The sequence below is a fragment of the Scyliorhinus torazame genome, chromosome 4 (assembly GCF_047496885.1).
Source record: "Scyliorhinus torazame isolate Kashiwa2021f chromosome 4, sScyTor2.1, whole genome shotgun sequence".
In the NCBI taxonomy this organism is placed as follows: Eukaryota; Metazoa; Chordata; class Chondrichthyes; order Carcharhiniformes; family Scyliorhinidae; genus Scyliorhinus; species Scyliorhinus torazame.
This window is the reverse complement of record NC_092710.1, coordinates 179,539,571-179,555,119: the sequence shown is the minus strand read 5'-3', so window position 1 is coordinate 179,555,119 and position 15,549 is coordinate 179,539,571.

Below are 15,549 nucleotides of genomic sequence, written 5' to 3'. Positions count from 1 at the left end.
AGGGTATTGGCTATGTGGAGAGATTGAAGAAACTGGGATTGTTCTCCCTCGAGAGACGGAGGCTGAGGGGCGACCTGATAGAAGTTTATAAAATTATTAGCGGAAGAGATAGGGTGAACAATTGGAGACCTTTTCCCAGGGCGGTATTGAAAATTACAAGGGGGCACAAGTTCAAGGTGAGGGGGGACAGATTCAGTGGGGATGTGCGGGGGAAGCTTTTTACACCGAGGGTGGTGGTGGCCTGGAATATACTGCCAAGTGAGGTGGTTGAGTCAGATATGTTAGCGACCTTTAAGATTTATCTGGATAGGCACATGAACAGACGGGGTATAGCAGGATACAGGTGGTTTGTCTAGATAGGACACGTGACCGGCGCAGACTTAGAGGGCCGAAGGGTCTGTTCCTGTGCTATATTGTTCTTTGTTTATAAACATTGGGGTTAGGTTCAAAGTAGAGTACTTGAGATGTATTCAAACATGAAGGGAAATGAAAATAAACAATCCAGACACCTGGCTGTCTGGAAGCAATTATCCTGTCACTTGCAGCCTACGAAGAGCTTTTTCTCTTTGAAAGTGAATAGAATCCCTGCAAATCAAAGGATCTGAGGGGGTTTAATGCCTTATGATGTGTTTAGCTTTCTATGGAGTAAAAGCTGCTGCTTTCTACACCTCTGTCTGAGGAAGCTGGGGTAAGGGATAGGTGAGTGAAAAAGCAGTTATTTTTCTCAAACTTTTTAGCTTCCAGGAAGGAGTGACTGATGGGGCAGAAATGGGGTCTCTGATATGAGGGGGCTCTCTGATTGAGGGGTCTCTGATATAAGGGGTCGTTGATGGGGGGTGTCTTTGATATGGGGTGTCTCTGATGGGGCGTTTCTGATATGGGGGCTGTCATGGGGGTCTCTGATATGGGGGAACTCCGCTACCAGCGACAGATGATGGAGAATCCTCTCCATACAGTGTATTTGGAACAATGTCGAAGAGTAGCATATTCCAGCACCAACCAGAGAGGAGGCTATTCCAGAGGTGGTAATGTGCAATTTGACAGCATTAAGCAGTAATAATCAGTAAAGCGCCACAAGCAATAGTGATCATAAGATGATAGAATTTCATGGTAAGTTTGAAGATGAGAAATGGATGTAAGACTAAATAAGAGTATGAAGGCAGAGTTGGTTAAAGTAGACTGGGAAACTAGGTTAAAAGGTAGGTCAGTAGAGATACAATGGCAGACTTTATTAAATAACTCTCAGCAAAGAACTCTAGAAGAAGGATACAGCATCCATTACCAAATAAGAAAGCTCAAGATAGCATCAAATTGAAAGAAATGCTGTATAAATCTGTGAAGTTCAGTGGCAGGTCAGAAGACAGCTCAGATTCTAAGAATCAACACGGAGTGACAAAAAAATGAGAAATTAGGGTATTGAAGAAAGTTAGCTGGAAATATAAAAACTGCTAATAAGTGTTTCCAGAAATAGTTAAACAGGATAAGAGTAATTAAAGTGAGCATTGATTCTCTAGAGAATGAGTCAGAGAAATTATTGATAGAAAACAAGGATATTGTAAAAGTGTTGAACAGGTATTCTGTGTCTATCTTCGCTGTAGTAGAAAACTTGCCAAAGGTGCATGAAAATCAAAAAGGAAAGGGAGGGAGGAATTTAAACAATCAGCATTGCCAGAGAAAATGTACGAGGAAAACTTTTAGCCCTAAAGATTAGCATACCCCAGGACCTGATGACCTGTATCCTAGAGTCTTAAAAGAAGTGGTGGCAGATATGGTAGAGGCTATGGTTATAATCTTCTAGCACGGTAGCATTGTGGATAGCATAATCGCTTCACAGCTCCAGGGTCCCAGGTTTGATTCCAGCTTGGGTCACTGTCTGTGCGGAGTTTGCACATCCTCCCCGTGTGTGCGTGGGTTTCCTCCGGGTGCTCCGGTTTCCTCCCACAGTCCAAAGATGTGCAGGTTAGGTGGATTGGCCATGATAAATTGCCCTTAGTGTCCAAAATTGCCCTTAGTGTTGAGTGGGGTTACTGGGGTATGGGGATAGGGTGGAGGTGTTGACCTTGGATAGGGTGCTCTTTCCAAGAGCCGGTGCAGACTCGATGGGCCGAATGGCCTCCTTCTGCACTGTAAATTTTATGATAATCTATGAAAATTCCTTCGATTCTCGAAGGTCCCGGTGGATTGGAAAATACCACATGTAATACCTTGATTTCAGAAAGGAGGGAGACAGAAAGTTGGAAGCTCTAGGCCAGTTATTCTGATATCTGTAACAGGGACATTTTTAGAATCCCTTATCAAGGAGGTTATAGCAGGATTCTTAGAAAATGGGATTTGGCAGAAACAATATGGAAATTCATTCTCCATTGCGAGTCCACCTGCTACCATTGTGAGTGAGGATGTGTAGCCATGTAAAATGGCTGCGTTCCGATTAATCTGGCCAAAACCCAGTTTAAAACGGCTAACCCGAAAGACTGCTGGGAAAAGCAGCCAAAAAGACACAAGCAGGCAGCTGCAGACAGGTTTGTAGCTTCAGCTCGGGGAACGTAGCCCAGATCGATACTCAGGGCTATCAACAGCCCATCAACCCAGGTATTCACAGTTGCATTCAGGACTGTTTACACCTAATCTACTCAGACATCCACAGCTAAATCAGCTATCCCCTTTAACAATTGCAACATATTAGCAATTGAATACCGGGCCAGACCTGTCGGCGCCTGCAGTGGCCGAAACAAAGACAAGTGAGCGACCACCCCCCGATCGAGGAATCGCCTCACCATTCGACACATCGACCCCAGAGACTGGGGACAGAATCCAATCACTTGGGACTCAGGGTCAAGGGCCGCCCCGGGAGGCGGGAAGCCCCTGGGCCCTATAAAAGTAAAGGTCCAAGTTCAGATCTCTCTCTCTCTCATCTTCGCCTGCTCGAGACCTTCACAAGACCAGCCACCAGTACCGTAAGTTTGAATCCAACAATCGCTATCGGGCAGAGACACCTAGCCACCGACCTGTAGCAGCCTTTTGAATCCCACGGGCCAGATTTGATTGGACAAGCCATTCGTTTCCCTGACCTGGTGGGCTCTTCCTAAGTTAAGTATTGGCCAGTAGTGATAGGTTTATTATATAGAAAGTAGTATTAGGGTATTAATATTGCTTGTTGTATATAATAAATGACTGTTGTTTTAATCCTGACTAAGCGGTGTGCTGTATTATTAATCATAACCTAAACTTGAACCACGTGGCGGTATCATAAAGATACCTGGCGACTCATGAGCAAAGGTGACCTATACAGAGCAAATAGACTAAAGCTAGAAAGAGCAACATAATTGGCGACATCCTGACGGGACCCGACTTAGAAGTGGAAAACCACTCCGAGAGAACCCCAACATTTTGAATTAGAATCCAATCGGAAAAAAAAAAACACAAGTGTTCAAGCGGTTCCGGTTAATAATTCACAATTCGGAAGTGTGTATATGCATGCGTAACTAACAGGGTTATAAGGCAAAACTGATAGACTTTTTGTTGCATCAAAACTATCGGCAGTTGGTATTTCGGAAATTAGCGCAAGCCGTACCCGCATCTACCACACCACCTTAGCCCCCTGTTCCAAATTCGAACGTACCGAGCAGATAAGAGAGAGCCATGCAGGCAATGCAATCGATGCAGCGCCTCATGAACCCCAAAGATTTTGCTGTCGCACCAGTCAGCAGCGTAGGAGCGGGACAGTGTCCCGTTTGGGAGGTGGAAATCCACAAATTTCTGCAGGGCAAAGGATGACCCGTGTGGAAGGATTTCTGCAGTAACGACGACTCAGGTCCTGGAAGTATAGGGCATACTTGGTGGGAGAACCTGAGTGAGATTCACAGAAAGAGTTTAGCAAAAGCGCGCAAGCCGATGGCAATTGTGTCCTGTCTGGCACAATTGCGAGGCACAGAGGAGGTCGTCAGGACGCTCCGCAAGGAAATAGAAGGCATACATCGGATAAGTAAAACCGATATATGTGAAATTGATAAAGAGAACCAGGAATTGAAAGGGAGATTAGCAGCAAAGGACCAAGAGGTGGCTGACGCCAAACGGGGTCACCAATCTTGTCTGGCGCACTTGAGTAGTTTCCAGTCACAGTATGAGAAGGCTTATCAGGACCTGCAGCGTGCAGTCCTGGTAAAGAAAGAAACAGAAAACCAGTTAGAGAAGCTCCAGAAACAATGCAGTGATCTCAAGGCAGCCTTGAGAGCGCTCCACGTTGCAACAACCGAACAAAGGCAGAGTACTTTGGACCATGCAAAGTGCCGAAAGCAGATTGCAGACTTGAAAGCACTGCTTTCTGTCCAAAAGGGATTTCAAGAAACCTTTGGGAAAAGTTTAGAACAGGAAGACGGCCCTGATTGGGAAGAATTGCAAGAGACAGCGCAGCGATATGTTCAGGGAGCATGTGCGCAGGAAAAACCCCAAAGGAGGAGAGCACCCCCACCCCCCACACAACAGATAATACAGGCTCCCATGAACCCTGTAACGACCCACCGCACCGCCACAGCAGACGAGGCGGACGTCTTATATTCCACCCCCCTCACAGTGACCCAATTACGGGACGCGTGTGCCAAAATTACACCGTTCCTCCCCGCTTCAGACCCACACCATTTCTTTGCCACCGTCAAACACCAGGCGACCATGTATGGCCTGGATGAGAAAAAGCAGGTAAAGCTCACGGTCCTCAGCTTAGACCCATCGGTCGCAGCAGCCCTTCCAGACCCACAGAATGTAGGAGGAGGCACCCTTGAAGAATTGCATACCGCAATCCTGGATGCGATCGGGTACAACCGGGGCGACCCCGTGGAAGGTCTGAATAAATGGAGACAGAAAAAGTCTGAACACCCCACAGCGTTCGCAGGACGCTTGTGGATTCATTTTGAAGCCGTTTTCGGCAACGTAGATCGTGTCCATTTGTCCGCAGACAATATGGCCAAGTGGACCCGCACCCTTATATCCCATGCCACGGAAGCAGGACAGAATGCCTGTAGCAATTATGACCCCTCGGAGGAGGCTCATAATGAGAAGTGGGTGGTCAAGAGATTGTCCCGCATTTGGGAACAAGCGGCTCACAGTAAATCAGCCACTAGAAACCCCGAGGAAAACCAAGCCGCTGCAGGTGTGCAGGCAGTAAGAACCACTCTCCACAATCCCAAATCGCAAGAGTGCTACAATTGCGGACACTTGGGGCATTTTGCTAAGGAATGCAATGGCCCTAAGAAACCACAGAGAGCCCAACAAACAGGCACTCCCAATAAGAAAAAGGCAGAGCCCATATATAGCGTTCGCGCCCAGCCCGATCAGACAGACGCGACCGGAACGGCATGACGGTGTAAAGTCTCCCCCAGCTGGGTCTGCGATACCCTTTGGGATAGGTCAGGATGACCCGTAGTCACAGCAAAGGTTAGGGGACAGCCGATCGAGTTTCTCTGGGACACAGGAGGGTCCCGCACAACCTTAAATTCCTCCACCCTTGGTAAGGACACGTGGCCCACCACATCCACTATCACCCTCAGCGGCTTCACAGGCCACTCACAACAGGGGCATATCACAACCCCTGTACCCATCCAGATCGGAAATATTAATGCAAAACACCCGTAGTGCTAGTCGACCTGCCCCCAACAGCAGAGGACATTTTAGGAATCGATTTTATGAACTCACACCACCTCTCCTTCGACCCAGTCAACCAATGTGTCTGGAGGATGGCGGAATCCGATAGAGCCCCTGCAACACTCAACATAGGGGACTACATGAACAAAATCAGCACCGTAGGCGAGCTTTGGTTCAACCCCACCACACTCAGCACGGACCGAGAGGTTAGGGCAGTCCTGCAAAAGAACAGGGCAGCATTTGCAACCCACAAACACGACTGTGGACGGATGACCGGTTCCGTACAGATAACTGGACCGGACCCTCGACCCCAAAAACAGTACGGATTTCCCCTAGAAGCAGAGGGAGAAATCCTAAAGGTCATAGAAAGCTTATTAGAGCAGGGCGTCCTAAGATCGGTAGCGTCAACTAATAATGCCCCGATTTGGCCAGTAAGGAAACCCGACGGATCATGGCGCTTGACCATTGATTATCGGGAACTCAATAAAGTCACCCCCGCAGCAGCCCCCACCGTTGCAACAAGTCCTGAGACCATGCTCAAACAGGGACTCCATGCCCGATATTTCACGGTTTTGGATGTCAGTAATGGGTTCTGGTCCATTCCATTGGCAAAGGCGTGCCAGTACAAATTTGCCTTCACTTTCCGAGCTCAGCAGTACACGTGGACATGACTGCCACAAGGCTTCCACAACTCCCCCTCCATTTTCCACCGACAGCTGGCAAATGGACTAGCAAAATTTTCTCGCCCCGAATGTCTGGTACAGTATGTAGACGATCTACCACTGCAGACAGACACAAAGGAAGAGCACATTGAGTTTCTGTCCGAACTCCTGGAGTTACTACACTCCATTGGCTGTAAAGTAAACCCCAAGAAGGCCCAAATATTGGAAGAAAAGGTGATATATTTGGGTACTATCATCACACACGGCAAACGTGAGATTGAGCACAAAAGAATTGACTCGATCGCTAAATTGCCCCTTCCCCAACACGTTTCTGCCCTCCGGTCATTTTTAGGAGTGGTTGGCTACTGCCGAAACCACATTGATGGTTTCGCCAGCAAGGCAGCGCCCCTCTCAGACCTCCTAAAGAAAGGAACCCCCTGGGAGTGGGTTCCGCAGCATACGGAGGCTGTGGAATCACTAAAACAGGCACTCATAGCCGTCCCTGCACTACAAGTTCCCGACCCGCTTTCCCCTTTTGCCATAGAAGTAGCGATCACAGACCGCACCCTTTCAGCCGTGCTCCTGCAGGAACGGCACGACCAGCTAAGAAGCTCATGCCTCCCGAATTTTAGATGCTGTGGAGCAGGGAGTTTCAGCCTGTGAGAGGCACCTGCTCGCAGTTTTCTGGGCAGTCCAGTACTTCTCATACATTACCGGACTGAACCCCATCACCATTTTGACCGAGCACACCCCCACACAACTTTTACTGGACGGACGACTTAAAGACGGTACCGTCAGCCAAATCCGCGCTGCTAGGTGGACCCTTCTCTTACAAGGTCGGGACATCACAGTAAAACGGACAAAGACTCACACATACTTAGCGGACAATCTACAGTACCCCGGAATCCCCCATGAGTGTGAAATCATCTCACCCCACCATAATACAGGCCCCTTTATAGCCAGAACACCCCCCAGAAAACTAGCCACTCCATCTCAGAACCCCCCTCACCCGGACACGTGTGACCCCATCAGGATTTATGTGGATGGATCTTCCACAATCCTGGATGGGCAACGCATAACAGGTTGTGGGATTTATGTGGAGGATGCGCAGGGACGCGCCCTCGAAGAGATCGCATTAAAATTGCCCGGGCACTTAGGCGCGCAGGCAGCAGAGCTTGCGGCCATCGCCTACATTGTAGACCACCCAGATTCCTTCCCCAGCCCAGCAGACATATATTCAGACAGTCTATACGTCTGCAACAGCCTCACCGAATTTCTGCCCCTCTGGGAAACAAGAGGATTTGTTTCAGCGGATGGGAAACCCCTCCCCTCAGCACCATCAGTCCACCATATCTTACCAAAAGCTAAGAACAGAACTTTTGGCATTATAAAAGTCCGCAGCCACGATCGTTCTTCACCCCCTGGAAATGTAAAAGCCGACGCGCTTGCTAAGGCAGGATCCAGGCATGGGTACTTTTGGAAGCCCCCCGGGAGCCCCCAGTGAGTGCAGTTCAGGTCGCGCAGACTAAGATCGAGGATCTAGTAGCGGCCCAGAAGCAGGATAGCGCTCTCACTGAGATTGTGAAAGGGAAGTTTCCAGCCTCATACGAGAGGTTCCGGAATACTATAACTACACATGATGGTGTAGTGCTAAAAGACAGCCTTTACATGGTTCCTGTAAAAGATAGGAATCAGATGATCTGTCTATTCCATGACGGCCATGGACACCAGGGAATAGAACCCACCGCAGCCCACCTCAAGCAGTTTTGTTGGTGGCCAAATCTTAAAGAGGATGTATCCCATTACATCGAAAATTGCCTCATCTGCACGCAAAACAACCCAGATAGATATGCCAAAAAGGCACATCTCAGCCACACCCGACCCGTTAACGGCCCCTGGAGTAACCTCCAGATCGATTTTATAGGTCCATTGCCCCCTTGCAGGAATGGCTATAAATATGTTCTGGTGGTCATTGACACTTTTACAAAGTGGGTGGAAGCATTTCCAGCCCGCACCAACACCGCGAAAACCACCGCCAAAATCCTAACCCACCACATCTTCACAAGATGGGGACTCCCCCGCAGTATTGAATCGGACCAAGGTTCTCACTTTATGGGACGGGTCATGCAGAACGTCCTCACGATATTTGGCATAACCCAAAAATTTCACATTGCGTACCACCCTCAGTCGAGTGGTATAGTGGAGCGCATGAATCGGACCCTAAAAACTACCCTCAGAAAAATGGTCCAGCAAAACAACACCACTTGGGATTCGGTCCTCCCATTTGCGCTGATGTTTTTGCATAACACTGTTTCCACCTCCACAGGTTTCACCCCATACACCCTCATGACCGGACGCCCCATGAAAGGGACAGAATACTTGCTAGGTTTAGACCTAACCAGCCCCGCAGTCACGGCCCTCACCCATGAGAAGGCCGTGGAACAACTACTTGCAAATATAGAAACGGCTCAGCTAGCAGCCGCTGTTAAATTGGGCACTCAAAGAAAACAGAGCAAGGCCTGTTTTGCTAAGGCAGTACATGCCACGGAGTACAACATAGGACAGCAAGTAATGTTGTCCGTGTACAACCCCAGCACGTTTCTGTCTCCAAAATACTCGGGTCCCTATTCAATTACGGACAAAATAAGCCCGTCGGTATATCAAATTAAATACCAAAATGGTAAGACTGCATGGTTTCACATAAACCAGCTCAAGGTTTATGGACCACTGTCAAACCACTGTCATGCTTGACGCAGCCGACCAAACCCCGCCCACATCCAACGTCACCACACCCACCCCTCCCACGTCCAGCCCAGACACGGACTCGCCACCGACTCCACCCACAAACTTTACGCTCCGCCCAGGAACGCCCACAGACTGCAGCAGCACAGACAGCGACTGTGACTCTGACGACAGCCACAGCACGCCTCCCTACCATCCTGGTCCCACACCCAGCAACTCCGACCTCGACTCCAGTGACCCCTTCCTCATCACCTACTTAAATAAACCCCACCACCGACCACCAAACTACACGGACGCCCCCGACTTTGTCCCCACCCAACTCGACAACACTCATTGGCACCGCGACAACTCCTGCAGACTCGTCCGCAACGACGAGGACGATCCCAACTCACACGACGCAGCCCTTTCCGCCCTGATCCACTCCAGAGTTTGGCACCCGGGAGACGGTGACGACCTCGGGCCTGACTCCGCCAACCCTTTTTCGACCCTGTTCGCAACCGAGAACTGAGGTGTCCACATGATGAGTTAAAGGAGACACTTGGTGAAAAGTGTTGTCCTTTCTGATGGAACCTGCAGAATGTTTTATGTTGTCTGTCTGTTTGTTAAATGTTGTTCGTCCTACAGGAGAATTTTCTCACCGCCCCACACCCATTCACCTGAACTTTTAACTTTTCCCACTGACACCCACCGCGGCCACACGCCCATTCGGCCGATACCTCTGAGGACTTGCCTCAAACACCCGATCGTAGCTACTCTTCTGATTTGATGGTAGAATCAGAACAGTAACCCCACCATGATGACTACATTTTTGTCCGTTATTTGGTCGCTCAGGCAGTGGAGAAACGGCGCGAGACCCGCCCTGCCTGGGGACCCCCCCGTTGGTCAAAAACGCTCGGGTAGGGAAGATACGGTATTGGTAGCCGTCCTACCCGGGGACTCCACCCAAATCGTACCCGTCGCGGCCCACACGCACCTCATTCGAACTTTACTTTCAAAAATCGTTTTATTTTATTTAGGCAACCTTTGGGTTGCTGCCACATGCTATTTACATCCTGGAACATTTGGATGATAAAGTTAGCACTGGTCCACCATTGGGAAGTGTGCCGTGTCCAAACATTTGTTTTGAAAAAAAAATGGGGGGAGAGTCACATACTGTGACCAATTATAAGGGTTTAATTGGCCCCAAGAAGGACAGACACACCAACACACCAGATATTAAACCGAAGTATTTACACACACTACGCTTGTTTTACAGAACTCCAGAAGCTCCAAGTCCGGAGAAAACCAGCAAACAGGAAAAGGAAAAGAAAGAAGACAGCCATGAGGACTCCTTTCTTCGTGCTCAACATATTTATTGTGGACTTTTTGTTGCGCGGGAACGCGGACCCCATTACTCCAAACCCCCCTGCCGTTAACGCTTCACTGCCCAGTAGTACCGAGGGCCTAGTCACCAACCACGCTGCATTATCCGGTGTGCCAAGTTCATAACTTGGTACTCCCTACCGTACATCATTGAGGCACTGTTGGCATTGGCTATACTCAGTTGTGCAGTACAGACCATGCGCCTCCGCAAGTGGAAAAGGAGAGCTTACCGCGCTCGAACCCCGGTCTATCGGATCCGATCCCCGATATTCGGCTACAACCAGACCCCAGACTCCCGCGACATATGAATAATAAAATATGCACTGGCGGGGTTTTTTTTCCTGTAAATAAAAAGAGAATGTATGGAAATGTATGATCCTGAGCTTGACTGCCAAGCCAGGAAAGGATATATTAAATGTTGTAATTGTTATTGTATAGAGAGATAAGACTGCAAGCTTGAAGAATTGTTTAGGTAAAATTAGAGGTTCCCAGTTTATTTTTTTCCAGACTTTTTGTGCAGAGCTAGGGTCAGAGTAGTGGCCATGGGGGAGGTGCCCCCCCTCCCCCACCACCCCAAGTCAGGAAACGAAGAGGATAGTGGATGCGTTAGGATCACAAGGCGGGATTGTGGCCATGTAAAATGACTGCGTTCTGATTAATCTGGCCAAAACCCAGTTTAAAACGGCTAACCCGAAAGACTGCTGGGAAAAGCAGCCATAAAAGACACAAGCAGGCAGCTGCAGACAGTATTGCATATTCAGCTCGGGGAACGTAGCCCAGATCGATACTCAGGGCTATCAACAGCCCATCAACCCAGGTATCCGCAGTTTCATTCAGGACTGTTTACACCTAATCTACTCAGACATCCACAGTTAAATCGGCTATCCCCGGGAACAATTGCAACATATTAGCAATTGAATACCGGGCCAGACCTGTCGGCGCCTGCAGTGGCCGAAACAAAGACAGGTGAGCGACCACCCCCCGATCGAGGAATTGCCTCACCATTGGACACATCGACCCCAGAGACTGGGGACAGAATCCAATCACTTGGGACTCAGGGTCAAGGGCCGCCCCGGGAGGCGGGGAGCCCCTGGGCCCTATAAAAGTAAAGGTCCAAGTTCAGATCTCTCTCTCTCTCATCTTCGCCTGCTCGAGACCTTCACAAGACCAGCCACCGGTACCGTAAGTTTGAATCCAACGATCGCTATCGGGCAGAGACACCTAGCCACCGACCTGTAGCAGCCTTTTGAATCCCGCGGGCCAGATTTGATTGGACAAGCCATTCGTTTCCCTGACCTGGTGGGCTCTTCCTAAGTTAAGTATTGGCCAGTAGTGATAGGTTTATTATATAGAAAGTAGTATTAGGGTATTAATATTGCTTGTTGTATATAATAAATGACCGTTGTTTTAATCCTTACTAAGCGGTGTGCTGTGTTATTAATCATAACCTAAACTTGAACCACGTGGCGGTATCATAAAGATACCTGGCGACACATGAGCAAAGGTGACCTATACAGAGCAAATAGACTAAAGCTAGAAAGAGCAACAGATGGAGAATTTGACACACTGCCAAATCTCCCATTCACTGCAGAGTAAACTGAGAATTTGGGGCGCGATTCTCCGACCCCCCGCCGGTCGGAGAATCGCCGGGGGGCGGCGTGAATCCCGCCCCCGCCGTGTCGTGAATTTTCCGCCACCAGTGATTCGGCGGGGGCGGGAATCGCGCCGCGCCGGTCGGCGGGAATCCCCCGGCGATTCTCCGGTCCGCGATGGGCCGAAGTCCCGCCGCTGTCAACCCACGCCAGCCAACATAGATTGAACCACCTTTGGGACAGCTGGACATGGCAGTGCGGGCGGGCTCCGGGGTCCTGGGGGGGGGCGCGGGGCGATCTGGCCCAGGGGGGTGCCCCCACGGTGGCCTGGCCTGCGATCGGGGCCCACCGATCCACAGGCGGGCCTGTGCCGTGCGGGCACTCTTTTCCTTCCGCCTTCGCCATGGTCTCCACTATGGCGGAGGCGGAAGAGACCCCCTCCACTGCGCATGCGCGGGGATGCCGTGAGCGGCCGCTGATGCTCCCGCGCATGCGCCGCCCGGCAAAGTCATTTCCGCGCCGGCTGGCGGGGCACCAAAGGCCTTTCCCGCCAGCTGGCGGGGCGGAAATCAGTCTGGCGCGGGCCTAGCCTCTCAAGGTAAGGGCTCGGCCCCTCAAGATGTGGAGAATTCCGCACCTTTGGGGCGGCGCGATGCCGGACTGATTCGCGCCGTTTTTGGCGCCGGTCGGCGGGCATCGCGCCGATTACGGAGAATCCCGCCCCTGGTGGGGATTCATTTTGTGAATGAGAAAACATTTCAACTAATTTATTAGAGTTCTTTGAGGAAGTAACAGGCAACGTGGATAAAGGGGAACCTGTAGATGTGTACCTGGATTTGTTAAGCTGCCACATCAAAGGTCACTGCACAAAATAAAAACTCATGGTGTGGGGGGTATCATGGATAAAGGATTGCTTGGCTAATGAAAAGTAATGGTCGGGATAAATGTATCATTTTTGCATTGGCAAGCTGTAACCACTGGAGTGCCATGGGGATCAACTATTTATTACATCAATGACTTAGACGAAGGGACCACATGCATGGCAGTTAAATTTGCCAATGTTCGGTAGGATAGTAAGTTGTCAAGGTGAGGTAAAGGTTCTACAATAGGGATATAGGCTGGGTAAGTAATTGAGTAAAATTTGACAGATGGAGCAAAATGCGGGAAAGCGTGAAAGAAGAATTGAAAAGCAGCATATTATTAAAACTGGGAAGACTGCAGAACTCAGTGGTACAGAGGGATCTGGTTAGGTTATCCTGGTACATGAATCACAAGGATTAGGAATACAAATGGAATGTTGGTGTTTATTGCTCAAGGAATGGAATATAATAGTAGAAATGTTTCCCTGCAGTTATACAGGGCATGGGTGAGATCCCAGCTGGAGTATCACGTCGTTTTTGGTCTCCTTATTTGAAAAACAATATAATTGCAGCACGGTAGCACTGTGGATAGCGCAATTGCGTCACAGCTCCAGGGTCCCAGGTTCGATTCCTGGCTTGGGTCACTGTCTGTGCGGAGTCTGCACATCCTCCCCGTGTGTGCGTGGGTTTCCTCCGGGTGCTCCGGTTTCCTCCCACAGTCCAAAGATCTGCAGGTTAGGTGGATTGGCCATGATAAATTGCCCTTAGTGTCCAAAATTGCCCTTAGTGTTGGGTGGGGTTACTGGGTTATCGGGATAGGGTGGAGGTGTTGACCTTGGGTAGGGTGCTCTTTCCAAGAGCCGGTGCAGACTCGATGGGCCGAATGGCCTCCTTCTGCACTGTAAATTCTATGATCTATGATCTATGATCTATGAAACAGTACAAGAAGGTTCACTTGATTCATTCCTGAGATGAAGAGGTTATCTTATGAAGATTGGCCCATACCCATTGGAGTTTCGAAGAATGGGAGGTGATCTTATTGAAACATATGGGATCCTAAGGAGCTTGGTAAGATGAATACCAGGTAAATATTTCCACTTGTGGGGAAAATAGTATTGAGGGACACAGTTTAAAAATAAGGCATTTGGAGATGAGGAAAAATGATTTATCTCAGTAGGTTGTTAGCCCAGAATTCCCATTTAAAAAATTCTTTCACAGGATGTGGGTATCATGGGCTAGGCCAGCATTGATTGTCCATCCCTAATTGCCCTTGAGTAGGTGATGGTGAGCTGCCTTCTTGAACCGTTGCAGTACATGTGGTGTTAGGAAAGGAGTTTCAGGATTTTGACTGAGAGAAAATGAAGGACCGGTGCTATGGTTCCAAGACTGGAGAGTATGTGGCTTGGAGGGGACCTCTCAGGTAGAGGTATTCTCGCGTATCTTCTACCCTTGTGCTTCTAGGTAGTAGAGGTCACAGATTTGGAAGGTGCAATTGAAGGAGCCTTGGTGAGCTGCTTCAGTCTATCTTGTCAATGTCAAGGGAAAATGGTCAAATTCTCTCTTGTTGGAAATGGTCTTTGCCTGGAACTTGTCAGGTGCGAATGTTACTTGCCATTTATCTGCCCGAATCTGAATGCTGCACATGGGCATGAACTGCTTCAGTATCTGTGGATTTGTGAATGGTTGTGAACATTGTGATGAATGTCGGATTTTAGATATATTGGATTATAAGTATTTGGTGAAGCAAGGGTTGAAAGTCTGGGTTAGAGTGTGTTTGACTGCTGCAGTCATGTTTTTAAAATAATCTTGGTTTGAAAGACAACAGAGCTTTTAGGAGACTGAGGTGCAATTAACCATCGTAAAAAGCTTGGGTTAATACAACTTGTTTTGATTAATAGGATTCGCTGGGGAGCTAATTTGTTTCCAACTTGATGAGATTACGAAATTGTTATGTGAAGCTAAGGTATCAAGGCATTTTTTGAGAAAACATTTTCCGTTAAGTTCTGAATCTGCCTGAAGCAGAGACCAAGTAAGGCAATTTGCTCTTACAATAGGTTAGCACCGCTGCCTCACGGCATCAGGGACCCGGGTTAAATTCCAGCCTTGGGTTACTGTTTGCATGTTCTCCCCATGCCTGCCTGGGTTTCCTCCGGGTGCTCCGGTTTCCTCCCACAGTCCAAAGATGTGCAGGTTAGGTGGGTTGGCCATGCTAACTTGCCCCATGGTGTCCAATGATGTGTAGGTTAGGTGGGGTTACAAGTTACAGGAGGATTGGTGTGTGGTCCTAGTAGGGCACTCTTTCAGATTGTCGGTGCAGACTCAATGGGCCAAATGGCCTTCTCTGCACTGTAGGGATTCTATGGCCAGGATTCTCCGACCCCCAGCTGGGTCAGAGAATCCCAGGGGGAAGCGCGAATCCTGCCCTGCCGCCCCAAAACCGGCTGCCCTATTCTCCGGTGCTGTGTTTTGGGCGGCGGTGGGATTCCCGCTACGCCAGTCGGGGGGCAGTTGACAGCGGCCCCCCCCGGCGATTCTCTGGGCCCCGAAGGGCCGAGCGGCCATCCAGTTTTGGCCAGTCCCGCCAGCGTGAATCACTCAACTCACGCGCTTGCGGGACCTGGCAGGTGAATATACGGGGGCGGTCCTCGTGGGGGGCACGGGGGGATCCGGCCCAGGGGGGGCCCCTACGGTGGCCTG